At 48.2% G+C, this 20,375-nt stretch overlaps 1 protein-coding gene across 2 annotated transcripts in view; it reads right to left on the minus strand.

Annotated features, from left to right (window-relative positions):
* The window catches only part of LOC101429838 (transmembrane protein 132B), a 398,604-nt gene that overhangs the window by 72,033 nt on the left and 306,196 nt on the right, over positions 1-20,375 (minus strand). The gene's annotated exons all lie outside the window — the stretch shown is intronic.

The following is a 20,375-nucleotide window of genomic DNA, read 5'->3' on the forward strand; positions in this document are numbered from 1 at the left end:
GGTGTCAATGCTTCTCGCAGAACCAGAAGTCTGGGGGTGCTGGCTTTGGTCCAGTGAGCCAGTCAGGGCAGGGTGACACCCTTACCTTCAACGTAGCAAGATGGCGCCCACGACCTAGCCACCTACATTCATTGTCAAAGCTGGAAGGCAGTGGGACAGGTGGGAGCACACCTGCCATACTGGTCCCTTTCTATCAGGAAGACAAATGCTGTGTCACACAGCCCAATCGCGATGCCTTCAGGAAGGGAAGGTAGCAGCAACTCCTCCTAGTTGAGAAGCTGAAGCCCAGTGGGTGCAGTGGACTACCCAGAGAAAATACAAGAGAGGAGAGAAAAGTAGAACCCTGGACTTCAGGGCAATGGAGCTAGGTAGCAGAACTACACTCAAGAGAAAAGAGTAATGAGAGTTCCTACATAATGAGCCTACATAATGGGCTAGGTATTGTGGCCAGGGCTTCATGTTATCTTGACACAGTTCTCATGACTTCGGCTCTATGTTACCTTCATTTGATCGAGAAGAGCATGAGAAATGAGGAAGCTCTACTGGTAAAGAAATGGGACTGGCCAGCTCTTCTATCTCTGGGTATCCTCACTGACAGAAAGGGATCTTAGACAAGGTACTCATTGGAGTGTTGTTTCTAATAGTTAAAAGCAGGGGGAAAAACTCAGCTATCAAATGCTTTCTAACTAAATACCCATCAGTTGTGAAATGGCCCAGTGAACTTGATATGCATGTTTAATAGAGACTATTCTGCAGCAGGTAAAATGATGAATTGCATCTATATATTGATTGAGATTAGAACAGAGTGCTTCAGTTTCCTCCCTATACAATAAGAATTTCTTCCAAAGTTGTGTAAGGTTGAGACTGAATAAATAAGGCATGTCTACCAGATCTCTTTCTGAGCAAAGTAATTGGATTTTTCTGCCCAGTTGAACTTAAGTTTGACCATGTGACCTGATTTGGCTGAGATGTGAGTTCAGAAGCTTTAAGAGCACAGTACATCGTGCTCTCCTTTCCTCCACTGCCATGGCAATGGCTGCTTTCTCAACTTGGGTCCCAGAGTGAGGCCAATGCCGAGCAAAGTCCCAGGTGAGCAGTGAAGGACATGTGTGAGCAAGACGACACCTCTGTTGTTTTAAGCTCCTGAAATTTAGGAGTTGCAAGGAACTTTCGAGAATATTGTTTTGGCAATATACTCTCAGGCTAAAGACAAAAAGAACTGTGAACATGTATTGAATTCTAGTTAGGTTTGTTTTCCACAGCAGTATGGGGCTAGCAGTTCTAAAACTAGTGTGTTCTAGAATGAGCAAATAATATATTTTGGATAATGAGAGATAGGTTTCTCAATGCTGGAAAAGTGAGTTAAAAATGGAAGGAGGAGATTAGAGTGAACTGTGTGTGCTGAACTGGAATTGGAAGTACTAGTAGAAATTAGAGCAGGGGAGAGGGAGAGTAAAGGAGGGATGAAGAGAGAGAGGTGTGTTAAATATATGTCAATGTGTGTATATATATTTTTTCCTAGTTCTGTTTGCTCAGAGGGCTTACAAACAATAACACCTCTCTATCAATGAACACACACCTAGAATCCAGATTTTAGTTCTAAAGTCCATTCTCCAATAAAAGAAATCAGAGCTCCTGGGAGAAATGGCTGCTCCTAGAGCTGAGGCAAAGAAAGTACATGATAAGGAACCTAAAATATATTTTGGAACCAGCAGGTAACAAAGCACTCAAAAAATGTTAAAAGGACACAGGAGCCAGCTTGAAGAAGTTCCCTCCAGCCAGTCTGGGACAATTTTAGTTTCAAAATAAAGAAGGCTATAATGCTAGTAGTGGGTTATACTACATAGAATAAAATAAGCCACTGCATTGATACTGAACATAAGCACCCAAACAGGTTGGGTGGAAGAAAGAAAGGCTCATCCCTATAGGCTTCCAACCAAAAAATGTAAAAAGAGCAATGAAATTAGAATGCCACCACCTGGCAACCAACATTTATTACTGTAATTGTTCCAGGCAAGAATCATTAATGGATGCTAATGGCGACTGAAAGTGATAAAAAGCAGGAGATTTGCATGGTGTCAAAGTATCTCTTGCAAGAGACTTACTAATTTCAAAGAGAAAAATAGGAGCTTTACATTACATAAACCTGGCAGATGCCACCTTAGCAAATGATCAAAGATAACATCACTAGTAATGGGATAAATAGAAACCATATGTCCTGAAAAGGATGCAACATCACTTCTAAGTTTCCAACAAAAAAATATATATAAACTGAAACGAATAATGAGGAAATGTCAGATAAACCCAAATTATGGGGCACCTGACCAAACAATTTATCTATTTTAAATATGTCACAGTCTAAAAGACAGACTGGAGAACTGGTCCAGATTCAAGGACATGAAGAGATATGAAAATGTAACACGTGAGCCTGGATTGGATTCTCAAACAGAAAACACATTTTTCTTTTGCTATAACAGGACAATTATTAGTAAGATAATGGGTTGAATTTAAAGAAGGTATATAAATCAGATAATTCCTTGTTTCAATGTTAATTTCCTAATTTTTAAAAATTTTTTTAATTTTTTAATTTTTTAAATTTATCTCCCCCGCCCCCCGTTGTCTGCTCTGTGTCCATTTGCTGTGTGTTCTTCTTTGTCTGCTTCTGTTGTTGTCAGCGGCACAGGAATCTGTGTTTCTTTTTGTTGCATCATCTTGTGTATCAGCTCTCCAGGTGTGCGGTGCCACTCCTGGACAGGCTGCACTTTTTTCGCGCTGGGCGGCTCTCCTTACGGGGCACATTCCTTCATGTGGGGCTACCTAGGCAGGGACACCCCTGCATGGCACAGCACTCCTTGCACGCATCAGCACTGCACATGGGCCAGCTCCACACGGGTCAAGGAGGCTTGGGGTTTGAACCACGGACCTCCCATGTGGTAGACGGACGCCCTATCCACTTCCCAATTTCCTAATTTTGATCATTTCACTCTACAAATATAAAAGGCTTTGGGAAATTCACACTGAAGTATTTAGGGATAAAGAATAATCATGTGACAAACAATCTTGAACATTTCATAAATAATCATAATATGTGTTGTATAGAGAAAGGAACATTTGGGGGATTGGGGTGAGAGTGTACAAGAATTTGTATTTTTAAATTTCCTATCAGATTGAAATTATTAACTAGAAAAAAGCTTTATAAAAAGGATTGGGGCTTGTATGTTGCTGCAGCAAAGTCTGGCCTGTCCTGGCAGGTTCAATTACACACACATACACCACATGTTTAGATAAATATCAGTTTTATTATGCACAGATCTCTAAAGCAAAATCTTGAGTAAGGAAAAAAAAACTAAGCTATCAAATGCTTTCAAGGTTTGATCCCATTTAGGTCTTTACAGAATGAAGCAACTTGAAGAATTTATGAAGACATCTATGTCTATGTAAACACACATTACCAGCAGATAGATCCACAATGAATAGATGTTTATTTGGGGGGATTCGAAGGGGGCCAGGAAAAGGGAGGTGAAGTAGAGAACACAGCCTCCCCCATAATAACTTTTATAAAGAGATGAACATCTATCCATGTATTATTTGTATAATAAAATGTATTTTTCTAATTCCCAATGATAAGGAAAATAAAAGGAGGAAGGGAGGAAAAGACCACTCCCAGGCTACCCCTGAACTAGACCAGCCTGACTCCGAATCCAATCACTTAAACAGTCTGCCATACTGTGTCTCCCAAACTATAAAAGAAAGGCAATGATACAACGGAGGAGTCTTAGTAAAATCCTTCTGAGAGTAAGGCAGTGGGGGGAGGGGAGTCTGTCCACTGCCACCCTTGGCCTCTGAAGCTCTCCCACGACATCGTTTGTCTTAGCAGGTCTGATGCTGGAAGTGGCACATGGCACCCATCAGCATGCCTGACGCAAAACATGGCACTTGGAACCACAGTCCTGCATCCAAGAGCACGCATTCCTTCCATGCCTGCTCTTGGCCAGGCAGTGCTAGGCCCTGGAACTGTGATGGTGAACAAGACAGACAGACGTTCTCATGGAGCTTCCATTCTAATGAACAGAAGAACCAAAAGAGCAAACAAGGCAACAAAATCCAAAAGGGATGAATCAACGCATAAAGATATAAGTCACGCTAAACGCTCTAATGATTAACGACAACTACCTCTGCCTAACACTAGAGAAGGGCTGGGCACTGTGCTAATTGGTTCACCCAATTCTCTCTTAACATCAATTCATATTTATAATAATATTCAATACAGCGCATATTAACATCTGATTGAAAAATCATAAAGAACTACATCTGGTATATCGTAAGTCCACGATAAATATTAACTAGTCGTTGACAGCTCATTTAATCCTCAGACATCCCTTTTCAAGGATTACTGTTTCCATCCCCATTTTACAAATGTCGGAACTTGAAGCTGAAAGTATTCCATCATTTGTCCAGAATCACACTGTTGCTAAACAACAGAGCCAGGATGCCAAATGCACTTCGCTGCCCAAAGCATGCCATCCTAGCCTCCATGCTATTCCTCCTCTCAGCTCCTCACCTGAAGATGGATCCTTGCCTAACTCAGAAGAAACCTGTAAGGATAAAAGGCAGATTGGTAGAGGTTTTGGTTGTTAAAACCTTTAAAAAATGTTTTATGAATGTGAAGCTTAATATTTAGTAGTAATAGCCAAGTAGCCCCAAAGTCCCAACCCGTGACCATGTGTGCCTTCAGGGTAGTCCACCCCACTTGAGCCCCAGCCTGTGTGGTTCTGGACAAGAGTCCTGGGACCCAGCAGCCTACATCTCCACGGCCCCGCACTGGGACATCGGCCTCTGAGCAAGAACCTGATTCTGACCACAGTTTGCTCCCAGACACCTTGACTTCTTCTTTCTAAAGCTTCAAAGCAGGCGTAAACTTCACTAATACAAAAACTCAGATGTGGCTGCAATTTAAATAAGTGGTGTTCAGTTCTACTGTTGTCATTGTATAACATATCAACCCAGTCCCCCACTGGCTATTTTTGGACTCTGATAATGTATTAATCCACAAGGCAGAATGTGATTTCAAAATTCAGGTCTTTATGAGTCCCTGAATAACACAAGGAAAGTTATTTCAAATAAGGTGGCACTTGGTGGAAGAGTCAGTAAAAATGTCACCCAGTCAAAACTCTGCCCTGAAGTGTCCTGGCCCGCGGCTGGGGGCAGAGGTGAGGCTGCTTGCAGGGGTGCACAGGACAAGCTCAGAAACACTGGTAAGGAGCGGGAACAGCAGAGGCTACTGGCCTGATGCAATGAGGCCCCCCCCAGGGAAGACAGCTGTCAGGGGCCTCGGGGGCAGGTTCCTCTCCACTGCTGTAGCACAGATCAACAGGTGAGACCCTGACTTGGCTGTGTGCGTGGAGGTTCTCCTGCAGGGGATAGGAGCAGAACCAAGAAAACGCCACGAGCCTGTGAGCTCCAGGCTCCCCTTTCCCAGGGCCTCCCAGTGCGGGTGAGGCAGGCTCTCAACTGTTGGGAGTGGAGGGAAAGCTGTTCAAGGGTGCTATGAAGACACCCATGGAAAGTCCCCTCCTCCTCCCCCGGCCATCATACTATTCAAAATGACCCAACCTGCCACGCAGGCAGATGCGAGCGGTGACCACGCTGGGCCAGTTTCCTCAGAAGAGTCTGGAATGGGGAAGGAGGGATCCCAGCCTCTGAGTGGCTCCTTTCCAGCGGGGATGGGATGTAAACTCAGAAGCGGCTGCCGCCCATTTTCTGCCAGTCGACTGGCATGCAGAGGATGCTGGCCGACAGCACAGAGAGATGAAGCAGGGTTCTGGAGAGAGGAGTGAGCTGGAGCTTGCGAGGGCGCTCCAGTGCTGGCTCCAGGTCACCCCTTGAGCCCTGCCACCTCCCTGCTTGGGTTCTGCCCCACACTGTTACAGTTAGCTCCCCTTTGCTCACACTAGCCCTAACGGGTGTCAGACCCCAAGAGAGCCTTACCCAGTCCCGTGGGAAGGGGTGCAGGTGTGCTGGCCTGAAGGCTCAACAGTTTTCACGGTAACTAAGTGCAGAGGAGCTAGGCCCTCGGTGGCACCAGTGTCTCACTCTATCAGCTACGGTGGGCACCAGACCTTACACCCATACCCAAGGGGCTTGGCCTGGGTGCTGGGGGGCACGATTGGTCCATATGAAGGTGCTGAACCAGGGGGCCCTGGCAAACCTCATCTGTAAAATGGGATCCTAATATCCAACCTATCAGCTCCCAAGATGCTTTGAAAAGGATCAAATATGAAAGAAAATAATCACCATTAACACTACTAAGTGACAGAGGGAGTGCCAGCTGGGAGCCACCAGTAGAGTGGGGGTCACCACGGGGGACAGCCCACGAAGGTCACGCAGGTGGTGGATGGGAGTCGGGGGGACACTGACACAAAAGAGCAGCCCACAGAGAAAGGCGCTATGATTACTCCCATTTTACAAAAGAGGAAACAGAGGCTCAGGGGCTGGGTGACCTGCCTGAGGTTGCACCCGTGGCTGACGGCTGAGCTGGGGTCTGCCCAGGTCCCCAGCACATGCTCACACCAGTGCCCGGGCCCCGGGGAGGCCACGCGGCACTTGGGGCAACATGGGCCTGCCTTGGCTGTGCTGGCACCTGGGGAGGGTTGTACCACGTCGCGGGGATGGTATGAGAAGCTGCAGAACATTCTAGCGTGAATCTTGTAAGTGTTCCCTCTCCAGCCTTCCTGTGCCTCTTAGTACTTGCTTAATTACAACTGTAACCTGTTAACAGTGTTTCTTTGTTGTCTGAAAAATGAAATAGCTTCTCATCCAGCTTGAGCTCAATTAACATTTAACACAAATTCCAGTTGCCATCAGACCAGCAAGGAAAAGAGAAACCGTTCAATTAAAAGTAAAACCTGATGAGACGGCGCTCAAAAGAGAGAAGTACTCCCAAGAATACACTTACCACGATTTAAGCTCAAGCCCCGAGGAGGACTTTATTCTAGCACTAGTAAGCACCTCTGGATAGCGACTGTCAGTGCGACCGGACGGTGCTGCGAAGAGCCCAGTGAGCCGTCCAGAGCCTGGGCTGGGGTCTCAGGCTGATCCTCAACCCTAAGGACAGACCCCACCTATGGACAGATGGAGAGGAGAAAGAGGGAGAGGGAGGAAAACGAGAGAGAAGCCAGGAGGGGGATGGGAAGAGAATTTATAGTCCTAAAGAGGTAGAAATGGAGCTGGAGAGTGATGGCAGGGGGACAGAAAATCAGTGAAAAGAACATGCAGAGAAATATGGAGAGGAAGACAGCCTGGATAAGGCAAAGCAAGAAAAAGGCAATGGGTCAGGGACACCTGGAAGGAGACCAAGGGAAGGGAGACAGCCAGGGCGTGGCCAGCAGGGGCAGTGCACTGCAGGTGGCAGGCTGGAAGACAGGCAGCACAGGAGAAACGGGCCAGCCCACGTGCCCGGGGGCGGAGCTCAGCCCAGTCCCTGCAGGGCCCGGACGCTGGGCAGAGCGGCCCCCCGGCTGGGGCGCCCTCCAGGCAGCCTCTGCTCCGCCCCGCAAGGCTGCAGGACGGCAGGCGCCGCGCACCCAGCGGGACTCGCTCAGCAGCGCCCGAGGCTCTGCTGGGCATCCAAGATGAAACCACAAAGCAGGAAACACTAGCAGGATCCTTCCAAAGAGGGAGCACTGTTCGTACTTCGCAGGTTTTGACACATGTAATTTGCATAACAAAAATCTCTGAGGAGGAACTCTTATTCTCTTGATTTTGCAGATGAGAATGCAACGTCAACACTACTTGAAGGAATATAGCAAGAGCCAGCACTCAACAATGGAGACTGGAGACGTCACAAACCTCAGGGGCCCGTCAAAAGTTAGCAGGCACATAAAGAAGCAGGAAACATGACCCAGAACCAGGAGAAAAACAAATGCGTGTCAAAAGACCCAGATGGAGAGGATGGAAGTATGTATAGAGGAAGAGAAGATGAGACTTCTCCACAGAGAAGAGTCAAGCTGAAAGACAACGGGATGACTCTAGCTATTTACCCAAGATAAATGAGAACCAGACATAGAAGCTTTAGTCATACTAGCCAAAACCTGGAAACAGTCTGCATGCCCATTTGTTGGGGAATAGTTAAGCAAACAGTGGTATATCCATACAAGTGAATACTAGTCAGCAATTTTTTTAAAAAAACTACTGATTCATGCAAAAACATGGCTGAACCTCAAAAAATTATGCTAGATGGAAGAAGCCAAAGTACATACTACAGGAGTCTATGAACATGAAACTCTAAATGATGGTGCTTGAGTGAGCCGCTGCCAGGGGCTGGCGATGGAGGAAGGGTTGGCAGCAGAGACATGAAGAAACCGTCAGGGAGGAGAGATCTGTGCATATCTCGATTGTGCTGGTGGCTACATAATGACTCATTCAACTCACTGAACTGTGATAAGGGTGAATTTTACTCTGTGTAAGCTATACTCCAGTGAAACTAATGAAACAACTCGGTTTCCTTTCTGATCGCTCATTACTGCAAGCCCGGATCTGTCGTGCTGTAACTGTTGGTTCAGAAGGTAAGGGAAGGGCCGTGTGGGAAGAACAGGAATCCAGGGAGGGAGGGACACACGGGGGTCCATTCCCCAAGGACACGCCCACTCTCCAATCCCATTTGTGAGAAAACCAAGGCTCACCACTCTCTCTAAGTGCAGCAGCTGCCGACTGCCACACGCAGGCCCGGGTAGGGGTGACGTAAGCTCCTCCCCTAACACGTGGGCAAGCTTCTGCTCCTGCCCCCCAACGCGCCTCTGCCCGGCACCACCCGCAGCGTGGCAAGAGAGCTCAGGGCTGGGCGAGGGGCCAGCTTCCCTTGTCCAAATCCTGCCTCTGCCACCTTCTACCTGGGGTCCCAGGCAAGTCGTTTAAACACACCCAACACGGTTTCCTTACCTATAAAAGGTGGTTAACAATTGTAGCTGTCCCTCAGTGTTAACTAAGGAAATGAATTTAAAACACTTGGAGCATGGTAGGTGCTCCACAAAGGTTTCTTCTTGGCTTTATTACTCCCACTTCCTTTTTTCTTTCTTCAGGGCTCTACTAAAATGCTGCCTTCATGTGAAGCATTCCCAGACGACATTTTCCCAAGTCAGAATGAACTGCTTCTGCAAATCTGCATTTTACAAATGCCTCCTCTTAGCCTGTGGCACATAGCTCACATAGCTATCTCCTGCCTGTTACTTTAAATGCTGGAGTCTAGAACAAACCTAGAAACACCAAAACTGTTTCAACTCACAAATATCAAAATAGATATCTCACTGAGACTACACCAGGTGGCAATAAGTTCAGGTGAAGTGGGGCATGGGCAAAGCAAAGGTCATGTCCTTGGGAAGACGAGATCTGCCTTGTCCCCCTGGGCCCTTTAATCCTGGGCTGCCATAACCCTCTCGAGAACTAAAGCTCCTCGCGCAGGAGCTTGCCCAGCACACGTCCATGGGAATGCTCTCTATAAAGCTCGTTCCAAACGAGGTTGCCTAGGACACTTCCAGAATTCTGTCCTTAAAGAAAAGACAGCTGCGTGTCCTTATGGGCCAACCTGACAGAGAACCACTTTTTCCACTAAAAGCAGTTTAGAAATTTTGTCTTGAGAAAAAGCTGAACAAAGACAGCACAGAACACAGAACGCCATGAAAATTATATCCTCGTTTTTCTATTCCACCCTGAATCTGCCAAGAGCAAATGTGTAATGTTAGGAGAGAATCCATTCTTCCTATCTGTTTTAAAGACTATTCACCATCTTTTCCTTAACATGCATAAATATTAAATCAATAATACTATTGCTAATAATAATTCATGTTCTATTATTATAATTCAAAATAACTGCTGTGTTGCTCCAGCATTTGAGCAGAGAATTTCAGGACTCAAATTAATGAAACTGCCGCTACAAATCTATTTCCGTCTCCAGCACTGTGTTACCTCAAGCCCAGAGGCATCCCTTTTGCCTGAGTCTTCAGCAGCTAAATGGGCTTATTTCTTGCAGAAAGGAAGGCACAGCATGACCCGCTCTGTCTTCATGCTGCTGGGAAAACAATGGCCAAACTCTGGCCCTCACCGCTATTAGGAGAAAGCTCATTCTGTCTCATTCTCTAAGAAAGAACTTCCTCACTACTTGGGGAAACAAGTTTTGTTTTTCTTCTATTTTCATAGTAAACTCAAGTTGCAAAACAAGCCATTGCCCATTGCTCCTACCTCCTTGCCTACAAAAAGGAATCAATATTTAGTGATCTATAAAACCTGTCAATTGTAAGGTTTCATTTTTGCTTTTAAAAACCAAGACAGGGAAGCGGACTTGGCCCAGTGGTTAGGGCGTCCGTCTACCACATGGGAGGTCCGCAGTTCAAACTCCAGGCCTCCTTGACCCGTGTGGAGCTGGCCCACGCGTAGTGCTGATGCGCGCAAGGAGTGCCGTGCCTGCGCCCCCGGGTAGGGGAGCCCCACGCACAAGGAGTGCACCCCGTAAGGAGTGCGCCCTGTAAGGAGAGCTGCCCAGTGCGAAAGGAAGTTCAGCCTGCCCAGGAATGGTGCTGCACACACGAAGAGCTGACACAGCAAGATGATGCAACAAAAAGAAACAGATTCCCGTGCCGCTGACAACAACAGAAGTGGACAAAGAACATGCAGCGAATAGACACAGAGAACAGACAACCAGGGGAGGGGGGAAGGGGAGAGAAATAAATAAATAAAAACCAAGACAGAGGAAGAGTGCCAATTTAGCTCTTCCTAAAGAGCATTTCTCTCCTCTCACATGCTGCGAGAGGCACACTCCCCTCTGCACACGCCTGGGGCTGGGATGCCTGCAGGGGGATGGGGGTCTGAGCCAGCTGCCTGGGAAGCCTGCTCCGACGGCCACCGGCCACCGGCCACTGGCAGTGATGAACAATGCTGAAGGCAGGGAGTGGCTCGGCTGGCCTCCTCGGGAGCTGGCAACGGTGGAGCTGGCAAAGGGGCATATTGAGAGTGACGTGGGAGCAGGAAGCCAACCGCAGCTCAGCCATTTCCTGTCAAGTTTGCTGCTCCCAAACAAAAACTCCCCTCAATGCCCTTTGAAGGGGGTGGGCAGACAAGCCATTTTTGATACTGGATTTGAGCTAATCCTGCAGGGGTGACAGCTAGGCTCCTACTTGATCCTTCAATTTAAGAAGCTGTTTTCTATGTCAGGAAGGCAGATGACGCATGACTGAAGGACAGAGTTACTGGACCCAGGAATTTAGATCCCTAATGCCCACTGATGCCCAGCGTTTGTCTAGTTTCTGTATTTCCACGTTATGGATTTTAGAAACGACCTTTGCCTGGCCATAAAAGCCCTGAGGAGGGCAGAGTGCCTTCTTACTTCAGGAGGCTGGCTGGTGAGCACATCCACACCCCTAAGGCAGGTCAGCACCGGCCCAACTGCACTGACCCTGCAGCCCTGGGGCATGTGCCCTGCCCCCGCCCCCCCCACTGCGGGAGCTGACCCCACCCCCTCAAGAAGTGCAGCCAGTCAGCACCTGGCATTCCCCCAGCCCCGTGATTGGTTCCAGGACCAACACATGCTCCGTGGTGGTCCAGTCAGGGCGGGGTTTCCAGCCCTCTTTCCTGACACGTGGCGGTTACAGGCCCTTTGCACACCCGGGGCTGGGCTCCTCCAGCGGTGCTGACAGTGCGTCTCAGGTCAGAGTTAAAGAGCTGATGCTCCTGGACGCTGCCAGGGCTGGGAGGTCTCCTCCCGGCCTTCATGGCACCAAGCCGCCTTGAATAGCTCCTCATATCAAGCTGGCCAACGCTGCAGCCCCGTCCCTGACAGGCAGGTGGCCGCAGAAGGGCCCCTGCTAAATGCTGGGGGCTCACCGGCCAGGGTGCCAGGCAGCGGGAGACCCCCAGCCTCCTGCACACCACGAAGCCCCGGGAACACCTGCCTGCAAAATTGGCTCTCGCTGATTTTCTCCCCTAACCACACCTGCCCACTCTCGTCTCCGCTGGAAGTCATGAGGGCTCCCCTCCTGCAGCACCCCCATGTGCACCCCGCCTTCCAGTCCACGGGCAGGAGGGGGTGGGAAGGGATGGCCGCCCCCACCATGCTGGCGGGAAGCCAGGGCCCCCAGCTGGCACCTGGCTGGCCCCAGGTGACCGCCAGCGATGCCAACCTGGCCAGGCTGGCCGGGCTGCTGGCATTTCTTTACTGTTCCTTTCAGCAAGGGGTTATCTCAAGCGCTGGCACCTGCAGCGCAGCACTGTCAGGCGGCCAGACTCGGCGGTCACTGTTGGCCTGGAATTCCGCAGCCTTGGGTGAAGTGTTCAGACGGTGGCGTCTCCACAAGGGGCTCATTCTAGTTACATCTTCTATTGTGAGGGCTGGATGTGGAAATCTATGTGGCCTGCTCCAACACACCGCCTTTGTCCCCCTGTGAGCCTTTACTTGTGCTGGCCCCTCTGCTGGCACACTCTTCCTACCGACATGGCCAAGCCTGGCTCCTCGTTGTGCAGGACTCACCTGGAATACCACCTCCTCCGACCCCTGCCCCTGGCCCCTGCTAAAGCACCCATCCGGCCCACACCAGGCTCTCTCCGCATTACCTGGGTGTCTTCCTTCCTGGCGGAGGCACCTGGCCTTCCCATGCTGCTCTGTCTGCCTCCCCACCCTGCAAGGTCAGCTCAGGAAGGGCAGGATGCCTGTGTCAGGGTCACCACTGACCCCCAGGGCTGACACAGTGTCTGGTGCACAGCGGTGCTCAGCCAGGAGCTGAGGAGTGGGAATTCTGAAACCCGGGTCCTGGGGAATGAGCTCCTGCTCGTGGTGCTGGGGGGCAAGGAGGGCTCCAGAACCAGCAGGAGCTGTGGATGATGCTAATACCCCCCACCTCCACCTCACCGGGCCTAGGCCTGGGAGCACCCAGCGGCCGCAGGGGGCAGGGTATCCTGCTCACCCACGACACCCGGCAGCTGAAGGCAGTGCCGGCTGAGCAGGACTCTCACCTGAGCGCCATCTAGGCACCTGCCTTCGAGCATCCAAGTGCCCCTTCCTGCAGAGACCAGCCCTACGGGGCAAGAGGCTGCCCCGCTGTGTCCTCAGGACACAGAGGTGATCCCAAGGGCCCCAGAGTGCCCTGGCCTTGCAGCTGGCCCTGCCTTTACAAGCTGCCAGGACAGTCACCTCTTCCGTTCACCCGTGCTCCTCCAGGATGGGCCCAGACCCTCCTATCTGCCGTGTCAGGGCTTTGGCAGTTGTCATCTGACATGCTGCCTTGAGGCCTCCGTGCGAATCCTGCTGACCCCCTGCTTCAGTGCTCAGGGGAATGAATTTCAAAGCCAGGACGGCAGCTGGCCTCCTCAAAAGCACAAGGTCCTGGCTCTGGGCCATTTTGGTCCTGAGAAACCACAAGAGTGAGCAGCTCAGGCTCTGTGCTCCAGCCAGAACCGAACTGTCAGGATGGGAAACGCCGGGGGCAGATGTTCATGGGTAGGACAGAAGTTATAATCTGGGTGGCTGAACCGACCCCTCCCCAAATATTAGTCTGGCTTCTGTTCATGCAAACTTGTCTTAATTCCAGACAAGTGACAACCATTAAGCATTCTCTCTCCTTTTCTCTCTCTCCTCTCTCTCCGCTCTCTCTCAATATCTGTCACACACACACACAGACCCTTTCTTTCCTACCAGACAACAATATCACAAAAAGAAGCTGAAGGAATTTTCAGCTCTCTTTGGAAAGAATAAACCCAAGTTCACTGCCACAGCCTACAAGAACCCTGCACACGCCGACCTCGTCGCCTGCGGCTCACCGCCAGCTCCTCACCGGCCCTCACGCAGCCTCCGCTGTACTGCCCTCCACGTGCCCTCCCAGCCGTGAGCTTGCTTCTGCTCAGTCCTGCCTTGGCGGGTCCCCCGCCTGGAATGCTCCCTCCACACCTCTGGCCTGGCTGGCTGTCCTGGATGTGCCTCAGCTCCAAAGTCACCTCCTCAGGGGGACTTTCCCCTCTAAGACCCATCATCATCCTCCACCACGTCACCCAGTTTTGTTTTCTTGCGAGCATTATCCCCTCTGAAATTAACTCTCTCATCTGTTTGTTGTCTTACTCGGGTCTGCTGGGAGCAGGGACCTTGTCTGTCCTGCTCACTTGCCATCTTCCCTCAGAGTAGTGGTGGGAACGGAGGGGTGCTGGAGAAAGGACCAATGGCAAAACTGCTGGATCAAGAGGTGGATCAATCAGTACAACAGCTGATTCAGTGACTCCTTCTGGAACTTATAGGCCTTGGAACCCACACCATTGACCTCCAACACTAAAGCCATCTGGTACTGTTGTAGAATTTGAGAGAGGTTCGATTATTTGCATATAGAGAGGCCAGGACTCAGGAATGATTTTGAGAAGGAAAAATGATTTATTGATGGCCGGCCGGACTCGGGAGCTTTCTGTTTCAATCCGGAGCCTGGACAAGATTTTTTAATCCCTTTTATACAGAGAGGAAAGGCCAAATGGTCCCTTTGTTTCAGTTCTCAATAGGCTTCAATTAGCATATATATCTTCCACATTTTAGGTAAGCTTTTAGCATGGACCTCAGGCATTCTAGATAAGCTTTTAGCATATTTGGTTTGCATTTCCCCCTGAATACTTAAAGTTTATAGACCTTGCGTTGTTAAACTGTATCCTGGGACTGGAGTCGTTGCCATTGTCACCAAGCGCAGGACTGCAGCCTCTTACCGTCACACCCACAAGTCAGAGAGCTTAGGTTATCTCTGAAGAGACAAAGAGCCTCCCACCCATAGCCCAATACAAAAGAGCTGCCCTTCTAAGTTATCGTTCCCTGAAAAGAAAACATAATACTTGAGTCAAATGGGTAAGCACTTTGTTAAGTCAATCGTAGCATCTGGAATGTCAAGTAGTATCAAGCTTTTAGTTGTTGGTGTATGTGTCTCCCATGACCCCCTCCACAAAAGTCTGAATTCAGTGAGGTCACAGAGAAGGCCCCACCTTCCGACCCCCTGGGTATCCCCAGACCAGACTCGGTGTGGTTCAGTCCTTCTGACAAATCTCAAACCATGTTGACAGTGTCTATGCCAATTCTGCCTCAGGTCAAATTTTCTAGCTCTGTCTCTCGATTTTAAGATTATAGATAAGAAACCCCTGAGTTTTTCTATCTGGAATTTTCTGTCCTCTCTAGGTAAGCAGCAGTGCCTGCTGAGTTAGAGAAGACAGAACAGAGCAAAATGGAAATCAAAGATGACTCCCCATGCCAGCATAGTGGTCTGTGCCTTCTGCAACGCCTCCAGTTCCAACTCCAGAGAGGCAAGAAAGGCACAGGATGGCAACTGCCTGCCTCCAGCCATCCTGTCTTGTGGGAATAAAAACTCCCATTGGTCTGAGCTCATACCAGCTAGATATTCTTTCATTTGAAAACCATTTAAAAATGATAAATACTAATTACATTCTCATTGAAGCTCAAGCCAGGAAAATTGAAAGAACCAGGACCAATGGGACATTCACTCTCTGTGAAATGGAAGAAAAGATAAGACACATGGAATAAGAGTTAACTGATAAGTGGCTTAAAGGGGACACAGGAAAACAATGTAAGGCATGAGAGACAATTAATGTGATATACACATTGATTTTGTCAGGTTGAATAAAATTCCTGAACTGGGAGCCTCTTTATTCCAAGTCAAAATAGAATTTCTTTCATGAGCTTGAAATATGTGTTAGACCTTTTCTCCAAAGATATAGATGGCAGCAGAAATCCAAGACAGCAGGTTGTTACAGTTTTCACAGGTGACAGGTCTCTTTGAATGTCAAAGCTGCATAGCAGTTTCCCTTATGCCTGGCTCTGCTCAACAGCATTCCTTATTTTAAAGAAATCAAAGGAAAATCAGTCTTACTTTCTGCTTTCTAAATTATCACTCTGCACAAACTCAAGGTACTTCTCAGCTGGGGTAGCATCTGTGAAAGACTCTTGCCCTTTTTCTCGGCTGGTTTGATTCCTACACTTAACACCCGCAAAGGACTGTACTCATGACTTGTTTTTGTTTTCCTCTCCCTTTCTTTAAAATTGAAAGGATATTGTTCCACAATATTGTCAACTTTTTTCAGCATGACTCTCAAGAATTTTACTGCTGCAGATAGCTTTAGCCATGTTTTAATGTCTTCTTGCCTTTAGCCAAATGCCACATCATTTACTTTTACATCAACTTTATTGAGGTATACTTTGCAGACAATAAAATGTACGAATTGTATTCACAGTTTGATGCATTTTGACAAATATATACTATGGGTAACTATGACAATTAAGATATGAATATGTCCATCATGCCAAAGAGTTCTCTCATGCCTGTTAGTAGTCAATCAACCCTCATCTCCAGCTCCAGGCAAACATCTGCTTTCTGCTACTAGGAATTAGTTTTGTCTGTTCTAGAATTTCATATACATGGAATCATATAGTACATCCTCTTTCGTGTCTGGCTTATTTCTCACCATAATGTATCTGAGATTCACTCAGATCATAGTATTTATCTGTAGTCCATTCCACCGTACAGATACACCTCGATCTGTTTGTCCCTTCACCAGTTGATGGATATTTGGATTGTTTCAAGCCCTTGGCTATTTTAAATAAACTGCTACAAACATTTGTGTGGAATTAGTACGACACATCATAAGAAACTGCCACAGTGTTTTCTACAATGATTGTACCATTTTATGTTCAGCCAGCAGCATATAAGGGTTCAAGCTGGGCCACATTCTCACCAAAACTTGCTAGTCAATCTATTTAATTTTAGTGGACGCATTCTGGTTTAACATAATGATTTTAATCTGCACTGTCTCGATGAACAAGGATACTGAGCATCTGACCTTGTGTTCACTGGTTTTCTTCATATCTTATTTTTGTAAAGTTTCTCAACTTTTACCCTTCTTTAATTGGGCTGTTTATCTTCTTTACTATATATAACCTAGATTCAAGATCTTTGTCAAATATATATATATATATTGCTAATATTTACCTCCAGTTTGTGACTTAAAGCTTTATTTTCTTAATGGCAGGTTTTTAAGAGTATCAATTTCTTAATGTTGATCAATTTTCTTATGTTGTTTAAGGTTCTCAATTTTTTCTTTAAGGTTAATGTTTTTGTGTCCTATATAAAAAGCTTTTGACTACCCAAGATCACAAAGACTTTGTCTTCTTCTAGAAGTTTTTACAGTATTAGCTTTTGTATTTAGGTTTGCAATGCATTTTGAGTGACTCTTTGTTTATGGTGTGAGATAAGGGTCAAGGTTCTTTGATATTCATATGAGTGTCATTTTTCTGGCATAAGTTGTTAGAGAAAACATCCTGTCCCCAGTGACTTAGCTTGCAAAACAACTGGCCATCTATGTGTAGGTCTGCCCTGGTGTCACTATTTTGTTCCATTGACTCATGTCACACTTAACTTTAGTGCCGCAATCTTGATTAGTAAAGCATTGTAGTAAGTCCTTAAATTAGAGAAAGTTCTCAAACTCTGTTCTTTTTCAAAATCGCTCTGTCTTTCCTAGATCCTTTTATTTTCCATGTAAGTTGCAGAATCAGCCTATCTATTTCTACAAAAAAATAAATAAATCCCTCTAAGATTATGATTTTAGGGTTGTATTCAATTCATTCAGCAGGTCAATTTAGGGGCAACTGACCTCTTCCTTTATCTTCCAAACATGGTTTTCCTCTCTGATGGATTACATCATCAGGTAGCTCTCGGGGCTCAGCGACACTGTTTTGTCTAGATTACAGCTCTAATCTAGATGTCCCACAAAGCGGCTCGCAAATGGGGCAATCTGAAGGCAGCACCACCCCTGCCCTCACCAAAACCTCAGCGAGGCGTCATGTGGCACCCTCTCTCCACTCTGCTGAGAAAAACCCAGTCACCCACAGGTGGCTGGTGAACCTTTGGGGCCACACATGGGCTGTTACCTGAGGAAAATGACGAGCTGGGTACTTTTCCTCATTGCATTTCTGTGGGAAGCTAAAACTATTCAACATTTTCATCAGGAGCTTAGAGCCAGGTAAAATTCAGTGCCATGATCTGATATTGCTATCATTACTTTTTCTGATATTTGTAAAGAAAATGACACAGGTTATTTTATCGGATGGTATTTTAAATGAGCCCAAGTATTCATATACAATGCAAGGTGGCAGGAGCTATTACTGAGGAAAAAAACGTGAGCAGCTAAGAGCTTATTTCTACTTGGCACAGAGGTGGGCAGAAGTGTCCTGGTCTAGGCCCGGCCATGAGAGGTAGCAGGTACTCCTGCTTGCCCTCTGTGTTCCTGCCACGGACTGTGCCCAGGTTAGACTGCTGGTCTCAGGAGAAGGGAAAGGGGCACCCAGGGAGCACTCCCCCTGCACCCCTCCCCCAGCTGACCAGCCACTGCAGGAGCGACAGCAAACGACGGTGGGTATAAGCCACTGGATTCTAGGGTCCTCCACTGTGTGACTGTAGCAAATCCACGTCAGTATGAAAATGAAAATCACAACAGGTTAGGAAGTAAAATACGATCACCATCTCATTAAAATCAAGAGAGAAGCAAAGAAAGGAAATTAGAAGTAAATGTGTCAAAACATGTCTCCAGGCAGTGAAAGGGGGGGCTATTTTCATTTTCTTCTTTAAAATTTTCTATGTGTAAGAACTCTTCTACAATGGGAAAAAAATACTTCCAAAAGTGGAAGTATTTCTCTGACTCCATTTCCTTATCACTTGTATGGAAGAAATGGAGAAGAGCTTTCGTTCTGTGCCAGAAAAGCAGCAGTGTTCATGGAGAGGGAAGCGATCGGGAACGGAAAGCCCTGGGCTCAGCCCAATCGGCCCACCAGATACTTCTCTGAGCCACGGAGCAGTGGAATGGAGTTAAGATGCCTACCAGGACTGTCCTAAGGATTGTCCCCATTTAATGAGACATCTAAATCCGGCAACTCCCGCCTGGGGCGAGGCCCCTGGCCCCACTTTGTAACCTGCTTGCCCTGGTGATTCTGGACCCCCTCAAGAATAAGAAGCACCAGCCTCTGTATTAAGAGTCTGAAACCAAAATGGTGTGTGGTTACTTTCAGCACTTTCAATACCTCTCATCAGCCTCGAGAAAATTATTCTCTCATTCATGAAAAAGAAGAGCCTGAAAGTGGCCTCGGGAAACTTACTTAAAACAACAGAGAAATAAGAAGAATTGGCAGCGTGAAATGTTGTGACCACACGCCTGACAACACACCTGTACAGGAGGCACAGCGCAGCCAGGAGACAGAAGTCATACCAGTCGCCTGATGGGGGAGCACTGAAGATAAAGAATCACTAGGAGGGAAGCAGATTTGGCTCAATGGATAGGGCGTCTGTCTACCACATGGGAGGTCCAGGGTTCAAACCCCAGGCCTCCTTGACCCATGTGGAGCTGGCCCATGTGCAGTGCTGATGCACGCAAGGAGTGCCGTGCCACGCAGGGGTGTCTCCCGTGTAGCGGAGCCCCACGCGCAAGGAGTGCGCCCCGTAAGGAGAGTTGCCCTGCGCAAAAAAAGTGCAGCCTGCCCAGGAGTGGCGCCGCACACATGGAGAGCTGACACAGCAAGATGACACAACACAGATTCCTGGTGCCGCTGACAAGAATACAAGTGGACACAGAAGAACACACAGCAAATGGACACAGAGAGCAGACAACTGGTGGGGAGGGAAAGGGAGAGAAATAAATCTTAAAAAAAAAAAAAGAATCACTAGGAAAAAGTTATAGAGCAAAGGCAGGCAGCTGCACTGGCCTCTAGGCTGAGGGAGTGGACCCTGGGCAGGGGCAGACAAGGAGGGCACCCTCCCCCAAGGCTGAGCTCCAGCCTCCCACAGAGGTGGGCTGCAGTCAGGGGTAAGCTGAGCTCCAGCCTCCCACAGAGGGGGCTGCAGTCAGGGGTGGGCTGAGCTCCGGCCTCCTGCAGAGGTGGGCTGCAGCCACGGGGTGGCAACCAGTGTGACCAGTATGTGGGAGTTGAGCCAGAGATGGCCTGCAGCTGGCGAGCAAGGAGCCGCTTGCCAGGGGCCAGGGAAGGTCACTGGCAGTGAGCTCGCGGCCTCCCGCAGGCCGCTGGCAGCCGTGCCACGGGAAGGAGGAGCAAGCATAGGGAATCTGGAAGAGCCCCTCCCCTGCTCCGCCTCGCGTGTCCCTGCGGCACCCTCTCCTGGAAAAGACCCATGTTGCCCCAGCTGGCAGGGCACAGCTCCAACGTCACCAGCAGGGCAGAGAGGGCAGTGCTGCAGCTGACGGCCACCAGCACAGCGTTTCTTCAGTATTCCTGAAGGTCCAGAAAATCTGTACTCAGAATATCCCTTCACTCCTCTTCAATTCTACTTATGCTGCTAATTTTCTGTCCCTATTCT

This window comes from Dasypus novemcinctus, chromosome 19 (assembly GCF_030445035.2).
Source record: "Dasypus novemcinctus isolate mDasNov1 chromosome 19, mDasNov1.1.hap2, whole genome shotgun sequence".
NCBI lineage: Eukaryota > Metazoa > Chordata > Mammalia > Cingulata > Dasypodidae > Dasypus > Dasypus novemcinctus.